At 33.9% G+C, this 13,265-nt stretch overlaps 14 non-coding genes across 14 annotated transcripts; 7 read left to right on the forward strand and 7 right to left on the reverse strand.

The window, feature by feature from the left end:
* Positions 1 to 356: 356 nt before the first annotated feature.
* Positions 357 to 475, reverse strand: LOC135156491 (U5 spliceosomal RNA). Its single transcript, XR_010295609.1, has one exon. It is a non-coding gene; the product is annotated as a U5 spliceosomal RNA (small nuclear RNA).
* A 414-nt stretch (positions 476 to 889) lies between these two features.
* LOC135156463 (U5 spliceosomal RNA) lies at positions 890 to 1,007 on the forward strand. The gene has a single exon (XR_010295581.1). It is a non-coding gene; the product is annotated as a U5 spliceosomal RNA (small nuclear RNA).
* A 712-nt stretch (positions 1,008 to 1,719) lies between these two features.
* On the reverse strand, positions 1,720 to 1,838 carry LOC135156486 (U5 spliceosomal RNA). The gene has a single exon (XR_010295604.1). It is a non-coding gene; the product is annotated as a U5 spliceosomal RNA (small nuclear RNA).
* A 413-nt stretch (positions 1,839 to 2,251) lies between these two features.
* LOC135156488 (U5 spliceosomal RNA) lies at positions 2,252 to 2,368 on the forward strand. Its single transcript, XR_010295606.1, has one exon. It is a non-coding gene; the product is annotated as a U5 spliceosomal RNA (small nuclear RNA).
* A 735-nt stretch (positions 2,369 to 3,103) lies between these two features.
* Positions 3,104 to 3,222, reverse strand: LOC135156484 (U5 spliceosomal RNA). Its single transcript, XR_010295602.1, has one exon. It is a non-coding gene; the product is annotated as a U5 spliceosomal RNA (small nuclear RNA).
* A 414-nt stretch (positions 3,223 to 3,636) lies between these two features.
* Positions 3,637 to 3,753, forward strand: LOC135156489 (U5 spliceosomal RNA). The gene has a single exon (XR_010295607.1). It is a non-coding gene; the product is annotated as a U5 spliceosomal RNA (small nuclear RNA).
* A 735-nt stretch (positions 3,754 to 4,488) lies between these two features.
* On the reverse strand, positions 4,489 to 4,607 carry LOC135156496 (U5 spliceosomal RNA). The gene has a single exon (XR_010295614.1). It is a non-coding gene; the product is annotated as a U5 spliceosomal RNA (small nuclear RNA).
* Positions 4,608 to 5,021: 414 nt separating this feature from the next.
* Positions 5,022 to 5,139, forward strand: LOC129275321 (U5 spliceosomal RNA). Its single transcript, XR_008586002.2, has one exon. It is a non-coding gene; the product is annotated as a U5 spliceosomal RNA (small nuclear RNA).
* Positions 5,140 to 5,848: 709 nt separating this feature from the next.
* Positions 5,849 to 5,967, reverse strand: LOC129275303 (U5 spliceosomal RNA). Its single transcript, XR_008585984.1, has one exon. It is a non-coding gene; the product is annotated as a U5 spliceosomal RNA (small nuclear RNA).
* A 423-nt stretch (positions 5,968 to 6,390) lies between these two features.
* On the forward strand, positions 6,391 to 6,508 carry LOC129275308 (U5 spliceosomal RNA). Its single transcript, XR_008585989.2, has one exon. It is a non-coding gene; the product is annotated as a U5 spliceosomal RNA (small nuclear RNA).
* Positions 6,509 to 7,219: 711 nt separating this feature from the next.
* Positions 7,220 to 7,336, reverse strand: LOC135156487 (U5 spliceosomal RNA). The gene has a single exon (XR_010295605.1). It is a non-coding gene; the product is annotated as a U5 spliceosomal RNA (small nuclear RNA).
* A 593-nt stretch (positions 7,337 to 7,929) lies between these two features.
* On the forward strand, positions 7,930 to 8,047 carry LOC135156465 (U5 spliceosomal RNA). The gene has a single exon (XR_010295583.1). It is a non-coding gene; the product is annotated as a U5 spliceosomal RNA (small nuclear RNA).
* Positions 8,048 to 8,759: 712 nt separating this feature from the next.
* On the reverse strand, positions 8,760 to 8,876 carry LOC129275328 (U5 spliceosomal RNA). The gene has a single exon (XR_008586010.2). It is a non-coding gene; the product is annotated as a U5 spliceosomal RNA (small nuclear RNA).
* Positions 8,877 to 9,286: 410 nt separating this feature from the next.
* Positions 9,287 to 9,403, forward strand: LOC129275325 (U5 spliceosomal RNA). Its single transcript, XR_008586007.2, has one exon. It is a non-coding gene; the product is annotated as a U5 spliceosomal RNA (small nuclear RNA).
* The last annotated feature ends 3,862 nt before the right edge of the window (positions 9,404 to 13,265 follow it).

Here is a 13,265-nt window from a genome sequence, read left to right on the forward strand (position 1 = left end):
AAATATTTCAATTTTCCAAATAATTAAAATATTTTCAGTTTTATGAAGACGTATAATTGCAATACCAAATGTACAGAACTCGAGATGTTTCACAAAACCAAATCGCGTGTGTGACATCATTAACGCCCATAAAGCATTATAATAATTGTTTTCTTTCGTTAATTTCTTTTATTTTACAATATTTTGATGAAATTGTTACCATTATGAAGGTTTTAATTTTTCATTCAATCAACTTACGTTATAATGAGCCAGGCCCTCATATATACATAGCTCCATTATCTAATACTATTTGTGAATATTATTATGTAAAATGACTAGGGTGAACTTATGATGTCTTTCTTTGCATAGATGTTATAAGCCTCATTCGAAAACAAGGCAGAAATAAATTGTTAAATACCGATTTTATTGGTCCTCTGCACGGAAATCTTTAGTAAAAGGCGAAAGATTTGTACGTGATGCAGTGAACCCACGGATACCAAAACAGGTTGGAGAATAAATATGTATATTCAAGACGAGTATTTAGTTGATAGTTTGTAAACCTACCAGTCCAAAAAGCTCATGATATTCATCTGCAAGGATATAAAAGAATACCATATGAAGCACTAATGGAACACTTGTAATTTCTCTTTTTATCAATACATATTTTTAACTAAAGTGAATGGACTACAATAACTTATCCATATGATATCTGAAATGTTCTTACGTTTTACTGACTCAAACGCCAGTTTGCTTTTTATTCACAAAAACGATGAAGCAACGCATCCCTTGGCGCATGTATCTTTCTTATTTAAATTAGAAAACATCGTGGAGTCAGGTAAGGTTTGAATACTAACCATTAACACAATGATCTTCCTATATGTACAATTTCATTTCATGATCTTTCAGTTGGTATCCGTGGGTTCACTGCATCACGCACAAATCTTTCGCCTTTTACTAAAGATTTCCGTGCAGAGGACCAATAAGATCGGAATTGACAATTTATTTATGCCTTGTCTTTTGATAAGGCTTATAATAACACTCATGCAAAGAAAGACAATAAGAAATAAAATGGCAAATTATTGTCTATTTAAATTGTGAGATGATGAAGGGGATTAATATCATATCATTTTTTAAGAGGGTCAAGAGGGGCTACTAAAGGCGACGTAACTTTTTTCAAAGTTTTAGAGAGATGTATACGGTAGTGTCCTTTTTACTTTAATAAACCGTTTCTTGGCATTTTTTCTAATTTGTCCCCTTTAAAAATATTTTTTCTTCCCTTTCCCCTGCTGTTCACTTCTGAAAATTACACAGGGGAGAGGATGGGGAGTCACTGACTAATGACGTCACACATCTATTTTAAGTTTATTGTATAATTGCAATATTTAAATTTTCAAAATAATTAAAATATTTTCAGTTTTATGAAGACGTATAATTGCGATCCCAAATGTACAGAACTCGAGATAATTCACAAAACCAAAACGCGTGTGAGACATCATTAACGCCAATAAAGCATTATAATAATTGTTTTATTTCGTTAATTTCTTTTATTTTACAAGAGATTTTGATGAAGGTGTTACCATTGTGATGGTTTTATGTGACTCTTTCATTCAATCAACTTATGTTATGATGAGCCAGGCCCTTAAATATATACATACATAGCCTTTATCTAATAATATTTGTGAATTATGTAAAATGACTATAGGGTGAACTTATGATGTCTTTCTTTGCATGGATGTTGTAAGCCTCATCCGAAAACAAGGCAGAAATAAATTGTTAAATACCGATTTTATTGGTCCTCTGCACGGAAATCTTTAGTAAAAGGCGAAAGATTTGTACGTGATGCAGTGAACCCACGGATACCAAAACAGGTTGGAGAATAAATATGTATATTCAAGACGAGTATTTAGTTGATAGTTTGTAAACCTACCAGTCCAAAAAGCTCTTGATATTCTTCTGCAAGGATATAAAAAATACCATATGAAGTACTAATGAAACAATTGTAATTTCTCTATTTATTAATACATAATTTTTTACTAAAGTGAATGGACTACAATAACTTATCCATATGATATCTGAGATGTTCTTACGTTTTACTGACTCAAACGCCAGTTTGCTATTTATTCACAAAAAATATGAAGCAGCGCATCCCTTTGCGCATGTATCTTTCTTATTTAAATTAGAAAACATCGCTGAGTCAGGTAAGGTTTGAACACTAACCATTAACACAATGATCTTCATATATCTACATTTTGATTTCATGATCTTCATTTGGTATCCGTGGGTTCACTGCATCACGTACAAATCTTTCGCCTTTTACTAAAGATTTCCGTGCAGAGGACCAATAAGATCGGAATTAACAATTTATTTCTGCCTTGTCTTTTGATGAGGCTTATAATAACACTCATGCAAAGAAAGACAATAAGAAATGAAATAGCAAAGTATTGCCCGTTTAGTATTGCCCGTTTTAATTGTAAAGAGGATGAAGGGGATCATTATGATATCATTTGAAGGGGATCAAGTGGGGCTAAAGGCGACATTTTTTTTCTCAATACAGTTTTAGGGGTTCTAGAGAGAGGTATATATATTCTGTACTGTATGTCCATTTTTATCAACCCTTTGTTATTTTTCAATTTGTCCCCTTTTTGACAAAAGTATTTTCTTCCCTTTCCCCCTGAATACTGTTCACTGCTGAAAATTACATAAGGGAGAGGATGAGGAATCACTGATTAATGACGTCATATATTTATTTCAAATTTATTGTATAATTGAAATATTTCAATTTTCCAAATAATTAAAATATTTTCAGTTTTATGAAGACGTATAATTGCAATACCAAATGTACAGAACTCGAGATGTTTCACAAAACCAAATCGCGTGTGTGACATCATTAACGCCCATAAAGCATTATAATAATTGTTTTCTTTCGTTAATTTCTTTTATTTTACAATATTTTGATGAAATTGTTACCATTATGAAGGTTTTAATTTTTCATTCAATCAACTTACGTTATAATGAGCCAGGCCCTCATATATACATAGCTCCATTATCTAATAATATTTGTGAATATTATTATGTAAAATGACTAGGGTGAACTTATGATGTCTTTCTTTGCATAGATGTTATAAGCCTCATTCGAAAACAAGGCAGAAATAAATTGTTAAATACCGATTTTATTGGTCCTCTGCACGGAAATCTTTAGTAAAAGGCGAAAGATTTGTTCGTGATGCAGTGAACCCACGGATACCAAAACAGGTTGGAGAATAAATATGTATATTCAAGACGAGTATTTAGTTGATAGTTTGTAAACCTACCAGTCCAAAAAGCTCATGATATTCTTCTGCAAGGATATAAAAAATACCATATGAAGTACTAATGAAACAATTGTAATTTCTCTATTTATTAATACATATTTTTTTACTAAAGTGAATGGACTACAATAACTTATCCATATGATATCTGAGATGTTCTTACGTTTTACTGACTCAAACGCCAGTTTGCTATTTATTCACAAAAAATATGAAGCAGCGCATCCCTTTGCGCATGTATCTTTCTTATTTAAATTAGAAGAACATCGATGAGGCAGGTAAAGTTTGAACACTAACCATTAACACAATGATCTTCATATATCTACATTTTGATTTCATGATCTTCATTTGGTATCCGTGGGTTCACTGCATCACGTACAAATCTTTCGCCTTTTACTAAAGATTTCCGTGCAGAGGACCAATAAGATCGGAATTAACAATTTATTTCTGCCTTGTCTTTTGATGAGGCCTATAATAACACTCATGCAAAGAAAGACAATAAGAAATGAAATAGCAAAGTATTGCCCGTTTAGTATTGCCCGTTTTAATTGTAAAGAGGATGAAGGGGATCATTATGATATCATTTGAAGGGGATCAAGTGGGGCTAAAGGCGACTTTTTTTCTCTCAATACAGTTTTAGGGGTTCTAGAGAGAGGTATATATATTCTGTACTGTATGTCCATTTTTATAAATCCTATGTTATTTTTCAATTTGTCCCCTTTTTGACAAAAGTATTTTCTTCCCTTTCCCCCTGAATACTGTTCACTGCTGAAAATTACATAAGGGAGAGGATGAGGAATCACTGATTAATGACGTCATATATTTATTTCAAATTTATTGTATAATTGAAATATTTCAATTTTCCAAATAATTAAAATATTTTCAGTTTTATGAAGACGTATAATTGCAATACCAAATGTACAGAACTCGAGATGTTTCACAAAACCAAATCGCGTGTGTGACATCATTAACGCCCATAAAGCATTATAATAATTGTTTTCTTTCGTTAATTTCTTTTATTTTACAATATTTTGATGAAATTGTTACCATTATGAAGGTTTTAATTTTTCATTCAATCAACTTACGTTATAATGAGCCAGGCCCTCATATATACATAGCTCCATTATCTAATACTATTTGTGAATATTATTATGTAAAATGACTAGGGTGAACTTATGATGTCTTTCTTTGCATAGATGTTATAAGCCTCATTCGAAAACAAGGCAGAAATAAATTGTTAAATACCGATTTTATTGGTCCTCTGCACGGAAATCTTTAGTAAAAGGCGAAAGATTTGTACGTGATGCAGTGAACCCACGGATACCAAAACAGGTTGGAGAATAAATATGTATATTCAAGACGAGTATTTAGTTGATAGTTTGTAAACCTACCAGTCCAAAAAGCTCATGATATTCATCTGCAAGGATATAAAAGAATACCATATGAAGCACTAATGGAACACTTGTAATTTCTCTTTTTATCAATACATATTTTTTACTAAAGTGAATGGACTACAATAACTTATCCATATGATATCTGAAATGTTCTTACGTTTTACTGACTCAAACGCCAGTTTGCTTTTTATTCACAAAAACGATGAAGCAACGCATCCCTTGGCGCATGTATCTTTCTTATTTAAATTAGAAAACATCGTGGAGTCAGGTAAGGTTTGAATACTAACCATTAACACAATGATCTTCCTATATGTACAATTTCATTTCATGATCTTTCAGTTGGTATCCGTGGGTTCACTGCATCACGCACAAATCTTTCGCCTTTTACTAAAGATTTCCGTGCAGAGGACCAATAAGATCGGAATTGACAATTTATTTATGCCTTGTCTTTTGATAAGGCTTATAATAACACTCATGCAAAGAAAGACAATAAGAAATAAAATAGCAAATTATTGTCTATTTATATTATGAGATGATGAAGGGGATTAATATCATATCATTTTTTAAGAGGGTCAAGAGGGGCTAAAGGCGACGTAACTTTTTTCAAAGTTTTAGAGAGATGTATACGGTACTGTCCTTTTTACTTTAATAAACCGTTTCTTGGCATTTTTTCAAATTTGTCCCCTTTAAGAATATTTTTTCTTCCCTTTCCCCTGCTGTTCACTTCTGAAAATTACACAGGGGAGAGGATGGGGAGTCACTGACTAATGACGTCACACATCTATTTTAAGTTTATTGTATAATTGCAATATTTAAATTTTCCAAATAATTAAAATATTTCCAGTTTTATGAAGACGTATAATTGCAATACCAAATGTACAGAACTCGAAATGTTTCACAAAACCAAATTGCGTGTGTGAAATCATTAACGCCCATAAAGCATTATAATAATTGTTTTATTTCGTTAATTTCTTTTATTTTACAAGAGATTTTGATGAAGGTGTTACCATTGTGATGGTTTTATGTGACTCTTTCATTCAATCAACTTATGTTATGATGAGCCAGGCCCTTAAATATATACATACATAGCCTTTATCGAATAATATTTGTGAATTATGTAAAATGACTATAGGGTGAACTTATGATGTCTTTCTTTGCATGGATGTTGTAAGCCTCATCCGAAAACAAGGCAGAAATAAATTGTTAAATACCGATTTTATTGGTCCTCTGCACGGAAATCTTTAGTAAAAGGCGAAAGATTTGTACGTGATGCAGTGAACCCACGGATACCATAATAGGTTGAAGAATGAAATATCTACATACAAAACGAGTATTTAGTTGATGGTTGGTAAACTTACCAGTCCAATATAGTCCAGTATCTTTTACAAGGAGACGGAGAAAAAAATACCGTTTGAAGCAATAATGAAACAAAAGTAATTTTTCTATGTATTACTATAATTTTTTTTCAAGTGAATGAACTATATATATACAATAGTTTATCTGCATAATATCTGGAATGTCCTTCCGTTTTACTGACTCAAACGCCATTTTGCTATTTATTCACAAAAATGATGAAGCAACGCATCCCTTGGCGCATGTATCATTCTTATTTAAATTAGAAGAACATCGTTGAGTCAGGTAAAGTTTGAACACTAACCATTAACACAATGATCATCATATATGTACAATTTCATTTCATGATCTTCAGTTGGTATCCGTGGGTTCACTGCATCACGCACAAATCTTTCGCCTTTTACTAAAGATTTCCGTGCAGAGGACCAATAAGATCGGAATTGACAATTTATTTATGCCTTGTCTTTTTGATAAGGCTTATAATAACACTCATGCAAAGAAAGACAATAAGAAATAAAATAGCAAATTATTGTCTATTTATATTATGAGATGATGAAGGGGATTAATATCATATCATTTTTTAAGAGGGTCAAGAGGGGCTAAAGGCGACGTAACTTTTTTCAAAGTTTTAGAGAGATGTATACGGTACTGTCCTTTTTACTTTAATAAACCGTTTCTTGGCATTTTTTCAAATTTGTCCCCTTTAAGAATATTTTTTCTTCCCTTTCCCCTGCTGTTCACTTCTGAAAATTACACTGGGGAGAGGATGGGGAGTCACTGACTAATGACGTCACACATCTATTTTAAGTTTATTGTATAATTGCAATATTTAAATTTTCCAAATAATTAAAATATTTCGAGTTTTATGAAGACGTATAATTGCAATACCAAATGTACAGAACTCGAAATGTTTCACAAAACCAAATCGCGTGTGTGAAATCATTAACGCCCATAAAGCATTATAATAATTGTTTTATTTCGTTAATTTCTTTTATTTTACAAGAGATTTTGATGAAGGTGTTACCATTGTGATGGTTTTATGTGACTCTTTCATTCAATCAACTTATGTTATGATGAGCCAGGCCCTTAAATATATACATACATAGCCTTTATCTAATAATATTTGTGAATTATGTAAAATGACTATAGGGTGAACTTATGATGTCTTTCTTTGCATGGATGTTGTAAGCCTCGTCCGAAAACAAGGCAGAAATAAATTGTTAATTCCGATCTTATTGGTCCTCTGCACGGAAATCTTTAGTAAAAGGCGAAAGATTTGTACGTGATGCAGTGAACCCACGGATACCATAATAGGTTGAAGAATGAAATATCTACATACAAAACGAGTATTTAGTTGATGGTTGGTAAACTTACCAGTCCAATATAGTCCAGTATCTTTTACAAGGAGACGGAGAAAAAAATACCGTTTGAAGCAATAATGAAACAAAAGTAATTTCTCTATGTATTACTATAATTTTTTTTCAAGTGAATGAACTATATATATACAATAATTTATCTGCATAATATCTGGAATGTCCTTCCGTTTTACTGACTCAAACGCCATTTTGCTATTTATTCACAAAAATAATGAAGCAACGCATCCCTTGGCGCATGCATCATTCTTATTTAAATTAGAAAACATCGTGGAGTCAGGTAAGGTTTGAACACTAACCATTAACACAATGATCATCATATATGTTCAATTTCATTTCATGATCTTCAAACTGGGCGTTGTGGCGTGCGCCTGTAATCCAAGCTATGCGGGGAAGTTACAAATTGATGCAGAGGTTCGAGCCCTGGTCACGTCTTTCGGATGGTGACGTTAAAGGTCGGTCCCAGACGTAAATAATCATATCTGATTGATACACGTCTGACAAAACTCAAATACACACAGTTGGTATCCGTGGGTTCACTGCATCACGCACAAATCTTTCGCCTTTTACTAAAGATTTCCGTGCAGAGGACCAATAAGATCGGAATTGACAATTTATTTATGCCTTGTCTTTTGATAAGGCTTATAATAACACTCATGCAAAGAAAGACAATAAGAAATAAAATAGCAAATTATTGTCTATTTATATTGTGAGATGATGAAGGAGATTAATATCATATCATTTTTTAAGAGGGTCAAGAGGGGCTAAAGGCGACGTAACTTTTTTTCAAAGTTTTAGAGAGATGTATACGGTATACTGTCCTTTTTACTTTAATAAACCGTTTCTTGGCATTTTTTCAAATTTGTCCCCTTTAAAAATATTTTTTCTTCCCTTTCCCCTGCTGTTCACTTCTGAAAATTACACAGGGGAGAGGATGGGGAGTCACTGACTAATGACGTCACACATCTATTTTAAGTTTATTGTATAATTGAAATATTTAAATTTTCCAAATAATTAAAATATTTCGAGTTTTATGAAGACGTATAATTGCAATACCAAATGTACAGAACTCGAAATGTTTCACAAAACCAAATCGCGTGTGTGAAATCATTAACGCCCATAAAGCATTATAATAATTGTTTTATTTCGTTAATTTCTTTTATTTTACAAGAGATTTTGATGAAGGTGTTACCATTGTGATGGTTTTATGTGACTCTTTAATTCAATCAACTTATGTTATGATGAGCCAGGCCCTTAAATATATACATACATAGCCTTTATCTAATAATATTTGTGAATTATGTAAAATGACTATAGGGTGAACTTATGATGTCTTTCTTTGCATGGATGTTGTAAGCCTCATCCGAAAACAAGGCAGAAATAAATTGTTAAATACCATTTTATTGGTCCTCTGCACGGAAATCTTTAGTAAAAGGCGAAAGATTTGTACGTGATGCAGTGAACCCACGGATACCATAATAGGTTGAAGAATGAAATATCTACATACAAAACGAGTATTTAGTTGATGGTTGGTAAATCTAATTATTAAAAAAGCCGCAGTCTTCTTTCACAAGGAGGTAAAATAAACCTTGTGAGATATTAAAGAAACAAATAAAATCTATAAACTGATTATTATATTTCATTAGAGTAAATATGTATATAATTATCAATACAAAATCAAGAAAAGTCTTACACTTTGCTGACCCAAAGCCCAGTTCGCTATAGTTTATTCACAAAATAGACGAAGCAGCGCATGCCTTGGCGCATGTATCTTTCTCATTTAAATCAGAAGAACATCGTTGAGTCTGGGTTAAGTTTGAACACTAACCATTAACACAATCATCTTTATATATCTACATTTTGATTTCCAGATCTTCTTTGGTATCCGTGGGTTCACTGCATCACGCACAAATCTTTCGCCTTTTACTAAAGATTTCCGTGCAGAGGACCAATAAGATCGGAATTTAACAATTTATTTCCATCTTGTCTTCGGATGAGGCTTATAACATTCATGTAAAGAAAGACAATTTGGAATTGAATCTATGCTGTAGTCACATTTTCCCTACGGCGACCGCGACGTATGGCGAGTCGAAAACAGCCGTTATATTCATATTTTTTTAATTCAAACCACCTTATGTAGCTGGTACAAACAATGTTAAAACGACTGTTTTCGACTCGCCGTACTGCTGCCGTAGGGGAAATGTGACTGCGCCATAAGTATATTTGCGATCAACTGCAAAATTATTTTTTGTATGTTTTCAACTCATCGAATGTGATTTCAATATGATCATGATGGTGAATAACAAGGGGCAGCGGTAGGATATTCTTCAGGAGGGAGACGCCTTGTATGTGACGTAATTTTTTTCTCAGTCAAATTTTAGGGGTATACATAGTTTTAACGGTCTATAGACCTCTTCTTTACGACACTCTTCCTCTTATAGCTCTCTTCCATTTCGCTCACTTTTTTTTAAATTTCACATTTCTTTTCTTCACCCCCTGTATTTATCAGAACCTGAAAAATAGCGGGAGGGGGGGGTGGGGCAGTAACCCCTGCCACCTGTAACGCCGCGCCTGCTATAGGTCTCGAACAGCCATTCTCGGCACCAGTCTGTGAGCATACATTCAATGGATTACAGGCACTATCAACAGCCCCCTTTAAGTCAAATAGTAGATACGTCATTGCCAGTATGATGCAGTATAATTATGACAACGCTGCCATCGTTTTCTGTCATGATAATCGACCCATTATGATATTAGAAAATGCATCATTCATGCGAACAAAATTATAGAGAAGAAAGGCAATAGAATGAGTGCTTTTTTATTGCACAACATATAGACAAGGTTGTATGTATTTCAATGCTAGTGGATATAGGCATGTGCTCTCACAATCTCATGCAGCAGTGGGAAAAAATACGTATAGATTTATCAAAAAGCAGGAGGTGGTCGCAGAATTTCATTAATAAAGACGGGAGGATAGCATTGATTGATTTAACCAAAAAAAAAAATGTTTTCACTCATACATAGGTCTAATGGCTTAAACCAGCAAAAAAAAAAGTATTTCTCGCTCTCAAAAAAGTTTTTAAAAATTCTTCATGAAATGAGGCTCAACCCACTTTAAAATGGTGGTACGTCATATAAAATGGGCGTAACAATTGAATATATTTTTCCCAAGATGGGGGAGAAATTTTTTTCCTGGATCCATGCCAGGGTCCCGTAACACAAAAGTTAGTAATTGATCGTACGCTTGATTTTAACGATAGATTATACATTGTAGTCAATGGAATCAATCGTAGAAAAATGTTCTACGATCATTGCTAAGCTTTGTGTTACGGACCCCTGATGGAAGGCGATGTTTTGCGATTAAATAGACAACATAGGCCGACTATATATATTTCATTCACAATTAACGCAACATTCATAATTTTACCCCGGGAATTTCACTCGACTGCTGTTTCGCAGGCCCACCTGGGAGAGCTTGACTCTCAGGATTCGGTTGTTCATTAACGATCACGGAATTACCTTCTTATGCCAACCTCTTATGAGCAAAGAGAATGTAAAAGTTTTAAGTACGCAGAAATAATACACTTGAAATTTGAGAGCACGATATTGGAACAATTTCGCATTATTGGTTAATTAATAAGAGACTTATAGTTTAAAAAGGGCACTATATTTTTCCATCATGTCATTCACCCGGATCCGAACTGTCAATAAAATGCTCTGTGTACATGGTAAATATTTAATGTGTTCTTTCTCCGAAGATGTTATTAAGTGTGTGATTGACTTAAGGACGTTCTAAAAGAGTTTTACGAAGTTTTACGAAGTAAGAATGTTCGTCTGTAAAATTGTACTTGATTTATATTACTTTGTATTGTGTTTTGAATGGAAATGGAATAAAGAATTTAATTAAATTGAAAGAGTTTGTGGTTTTCAAGTAAGATTTAAATCAGATGAAAATCGCTGATTGATAAACATCCGTATAAAAAATCCTTGATTATATTTAAATCATCAAGTCCAATTTGATGTGTGTGATTACAGAGAAGGCCTAAATCTCTTTAACCGCCCTTTCGCACGGTAAAAAAAAAATCGTAATTTGAATGATGATTCCAGTGAAAAATAAGGCTAATGACAAATATTTAGCACGTGTGAAACTAAACTAGAACATGATTAGAATCACGAACGCTAATCACAGTCACGATTACAATTGCAATCATCATTAAATGATGATTCAAGATTCACGTATGAAAAGGCCCTTAGCAATTTTCAAGATTTGCCGAGCCTGAACTTGCCGCCCGTTCACACGGTAAAAAATCGTAATTTGAATGATGATTCCAGTGAACACTAAGGCCAAAAACTAATTTTTAGCACGTGTAAAACCAAACTAGAATCACGAACGCTTATCACAATCACGAATTCAAATTCTACTCTGGAGGTGAATTCCAGTTTAGTGTCACACAAATTACGGTACGAATTTTTCCGTGTGAAAAGTCCGATGATTCTAAAGACGAATTGCAATCATCATTACAATGATGATTCAAGATTCACGTCTGAAAAGGCCCTTAGTGGGCCATGTCAAGCCACCGCACTGCATGGCGCCATTTTGCTTGGCGTACATAATTACGATAACGCGTCACCCATTTTAGTTGAACGCATCGTGTCACTGCCCGCAATTAAATATCACGAGCATTTACAGCGTTGAGGAGGTCTAAAACATGGTTTAATATCCGGTACTTTCCTTTGTGTGTTCACAGAGTGAGAGAGTGAGTAAACTTCACGCAAGATTCATTAAGCTGGAACGGACCATAGAGTCTGTGTGTTCTTATTGGAATAAAGGGAACACTGGACATGAGGATGATCTCAAAGGGATGGGGCAAGGGGGCTGCCCCCACTTGGGGCATTTGGAGAAATTTGTTGATAGTCACAAGCGAGCAAAGATTTGATTTTTTCTTAGATAATTTAAATTTTGTAGCACATTTTTTTTTAATGTCCCCCCCCCAAAAAAAAAAAAAAAATCATATTTGACCCGTTTCCTCTTTTGTGTGGGGGTGGGGGGTGGGCAACTTACCGCAAGCCCCATCTCTATGCCATAATACTGTAAGTAGCTTGGAAGTAAACGCATTCTTCATAAAATTGATAGCAAAGCCTATTCATCAACTATTATCTGTTTAACCTTGTTCATGGGTTCTCAAACTATAGTCTTGTTGTAATTTCAATACATTTTATAGGAAAGGACTACATCATGACAGTAAAGTCATTGATAGTGGTGCCATTTTTGTATGTACACACTCGTTTGTTTGTGGTTTGGATGTTATGGATGTTTCGCGCGCATGGGGTGTGTGTGTGTGGATGTGGGAGTAATTTTATGTGTGACTTTCAGAAGGACAAGGGAGATAGGCCAAATGAATTTGTATGAGATAAGGACAGGGTATATAAATGAACCAAATATTTCGTAATTGATTTCCTAATATAACGTCAGTTACCAATATTCTGGAATTATATTCCGAGGACTTTTAATTCTTCGTCTGCATTTCGTGATCTCCCCAGTGTTGTTCGCAGTAACATTTTACTTTCTGGTGGATTAAAAACACGTTTTTAACACTCTCTAGGCTGGCTTGCAATGCAAAACAAACGTTGACTGATTCCTCGTATTCGTCAAGACTTCCCGGTGATAATACATCAATGTGTCGCTCTTCCCATTTAGCATGTGATGTTTGCCTTTTAAAATGTCGCGCAAACAACCTCGCTTCTATCAGAACCTATGTGAGAGAAAAAGGAATTAAAAACCACGTCTCGAGTTAGGAACATGTAACACGATAATCATGCGGAGTACGACGGATAAACATTTCCGGTTCTAAGTTAATGTA

This window comes from Lytechinus pictus, chromosome 13, assembly GCF_037042905.1.
Source record: "Lytechinus pictus isolate F3 Inbred chromosome 13, Lp3.0, whole genome shotgun sequence".
Lineage (NCBI taxonomy): Eukaryota > Metazoa > Echinodermata > Echinoidea > Temnopleuroida > Toxopneustidae > Lytechinus > Lytechinus pictus.